Source organism: Nelumbo nucifera, chromosome 6 (assembly GCF_055504915.1).
Source record: "Nelumbo nucifera cultivar China Antique chromosome 6, China Antique-T2T, whole genome shotgun sequence".
Classification (NCBI taxonomy): domain Eukaryota; kingdom Viridiplantae; phylum Streptophyta; class Magnoliopsida; order Proteales; family Nelumbonaceae; genus Nelumbo; species Nelumbo nucifera.
Window position 1 is genome coordinate 55,283,199 of NC_142654.1, and position 3,349 is coordinate 55,286,547.

The 3,349-nt window shown below is 40.3% G+C and overlaps 1 non-coding gene across 1 annotated transcript; it reads left to right on the top strand.

The window, feature by feature from the left end:
- The first annotated feature begins 1,507 nt into the window (after nucleotides 1-1,507).
- Nucleotides 1,508-1,616, top strand: LOC148791078 (small nucleolar RNA Z247). The gene has a single exon (XR_016078190.1). It is a non-coding gene; the product is annotated as a small nucleolar RNA Z247 (small nucleolar RNA).
- The last annotated feature ends 1,733 nt before the right edge of the window (nucleotides 1,617-3,349 follow it).

Genomic DNA, 3,349 nt, shown 5'->3' on the forward strand with positions numbered 1-3,349 from the left:
TGCTTAAGTTAGTAATTATACTGTGAATGCGAGATGAATGCTTGAAAGCTTGAGTGCTAGAGAGTAGAGTAATCACGCGTACCTTTGCCTGGAGATTTCAAATCTTTATATACTAGAGTAGTCGTGGGCTTTACGAAAGAGCTTTGGGTTCTTCAGGTTGTAGAGATAAGGTCGGTTCTGTTTTTTAAGGAGAGCAGTACGTGGATGAGGCTTATCGTCTACCCCCGATTCAGGTGGAACCGGGATGAGTTCTTATCGTGATCTCGGGAGATTCGAGATCTATTGGCTCATCATGACCCCAAGAGATTCGGGATCTATTGGGGAGGCCTTCGGAGTTGGTTATACGACACTTTGGATCGCTAGCTCCGAGCTGGAACTTCGATTCTTCAATCCCGAATTGGATTGGATGCCAAGGTGCCTCTACGCCGAGGCGGGTTTTGGGCCGAGGTAGCTTGGATACCCGAACTGCGAATGTTGCGAATTGGGCTTGCCTGGCTAAGTTGTCATCCTTCAATCAGATCGCACCTATGTGTCAACCTTAGCTAGAATAATTATTCTCGTGGCACTACTTTCTAATCAATCGTCTTAAAACAACCACATGTAATTATGATACCAAACCTGTTTTAAGTGTTCCGTCTAAAGACCCCACCTATTAGTGCAAATTTCATTGATTAAAGGAGAGAAATGAGAACAAGAACAATAAGAGATAAATCAACTTATCTCCAAAACCAAAGAAAACTATGTTTGAGCCAAAACCATCTTATCTTCAAAACCATCTATCAATTCTTATCTCAAACTTACACCATTGTTTAAACTTCAAATCTAATGCATTCTAGGCTTCTTACACCCCCTATAACCCCCACTAGAATCATAGCATTCCATTCTAGCATTCTTTATTTGCCCATTCAGCAACTTGCTTTTCATCAAAACTTATTAGAGTAGCTTCCACATGTACAGTAGATAGCTCTCTTAGTGACATTAGTTTCCCACCAGGACTCTCTACTCTCTCATGTAAATCTTATCATGTAGCTCTTCTTATCTTCTTATCCCTAAAGTTCCCATGATGGGAGAACTCCTTGTACATACACAACTCTGCTAATATAAATATACTAGGGACAGTGGGATCATCACAGATCCAGTTCATTCTCTCATTACCTATTGTTGTGACCTTCACTTGGTATTAGAGCCACGACTACCCTAATGGCCTCCAATGACTCCTTCTCTGCTGCACAAAGCTCCACCGTAGGTTCAACCTTCGATCACACTTCGGGTTTGAATACCTCCCATATCAGTGGCGCACACCGAGGGCGTGTTTGCACAAGTTGTCGGGTATCACTCCTCTCGTAAAGTGTGGAATGTTCTCGCCATGTCTTTTGCAAAATATTCTTGTTTGATGCTTCTCCAGTATAGGAGACAATTGCAGAGTTTAAAGAAAGGAGGTATGATTGTTTCTAAGTATGTTAGAAAAGCTAGGTTAATTGTTGATAGCTTGTCTATAGTAGCTAAACCTATCAATGCTAGTGATTTGATTCTCTATATTCTCACCGGTCTTGGATCTGAATATGAATATGTTGTTATCGCTATTACTAATAGGTCCAATCTAGAGGACCTTGATGTTGATGATGTTTTAGGAATTCTTCTTGCTCATGAAAGTTGGTTGCAACAAAACACCACTGCAGTGGATTCCAATTCTCCCTCAACAAATGTCGCCAATCTCAAAGGGAAAGGTTCTGGTAATAATCAGTAGTATAGTACTCCCAATAACAACCATAGACGAGGCTTGGGGCGTGGTCCCTCTGATACCTGCAGCAATAACAGAGGCAGGGGCATGGTAATCCAATAGTTTGTCAGTTATGCAACAAACTAGGACATGGTAAACTCAAGTGTTGCAGCCGATATGATCTAAACTTCAAGAATGAAGAAGCAGAACTAGTAGCCTACAATAGCGGTTCTACTTCCTCATTTGACCCAACTCGGTACCCGGATAGCAAAGCCACTCATCACATGAAACCCGATGTCGAGAATCTCCAAAATTGATATGAATATGGAGGATCCAATCAAGTGAAAGTTGGTAATGACTTAGGTTTGGTGATTCCACATGTTGGTTCATCTGTTATTAATCCTGCCTCTCATCAGTTTACTCTAAATGTTATTTTTCATGTGTCGAACCTATCCAAGAATTTATTATCTGTCTAGAAGTTTGCTCAAGATAATCATTTATATTTTGAATTTCATGGAGATTTCTTTGCTGTGAAGGATTATACGGGGACAACACTGCTTCGATGGCCTAATAGAGACGTCCTCTATCAGTTTCTAGGTAATATCTCTTCCAATCAACCTGTTCCAAATAAACCATCTGCTTTGGTTGGTAAATGTGTCTCTATTGATGATTGGCACAAGTATCTTGAACATCCTACTCTGTGCATTGTAAGACAAGTGGTCAAGCAATTCGACTTACCCTATGTTGGTCAGTATAAGTCTAAGTTGGGTCCAGTTTGTGAGTCATGTCAAATGGGCAAGAGTCATAGGTTATCTCTGTCCTTGTCGCCTACTATTGTTAATAGTCCTTTAGATTTAATTTATTTTGATGTCTGGGGACCAGTTCTAGTATTGCCTACTGCTAGTTTCCATTATTATGTGATTTTTGTTGATGCTTATAGTAAATTCTCGTGGTTATTTTTATTACATAAGAAGTCTGATGTTCTTGATGTATTTTTAAAGTTTAAGCATCATGTTGAAGTCTTGTTCAATACTAAGATTAAATTTGCACAATCGGATTGGGGTGGAGAATACCAGAAACTCTCATCTTATTTGGACTCTGTCGTCATTACACACAGACTTGCCTACCCGCACACACATGAGCAGAATGGCTCGGCTGAAAGAAAACATCATCATGTTATTGAAGCCACACTGTCTCCACTGGCCTCCTTGTCACTCCCCTTTTCCTTCTGGGTCGATGCTACACTGACAACGGTTTATTTAATTAATCATCTTCCTTCCTCTGTTCTACATGGAAAATTTCTATTTGAGGTGTTGTTTGGTGTTTTCTGGGTTACAAGTTACTCAAGCCCTTCGATTGTGTGTGTTATCCTCTTCTCCATCCCTATAACAAGAACAAGTTTGCCTATCATTCTCATCAATGCATCTTCCTGGGCTATAGCGACAAACACAAGGGCTATCAGTGTCTCCATCCCTCCATTGGTTGTGAGTATGTCTCTCAACATGTTAGTTTGATGAACACTATCTTGGTATTTCTCTTAATGGTTCTACTGTTTCTCCATCCTTTGGAGTCTATCTTCAACCTCAATTTTTTTCTCCCACTGGTTCAGATTCTTCAGTTATGACAGAG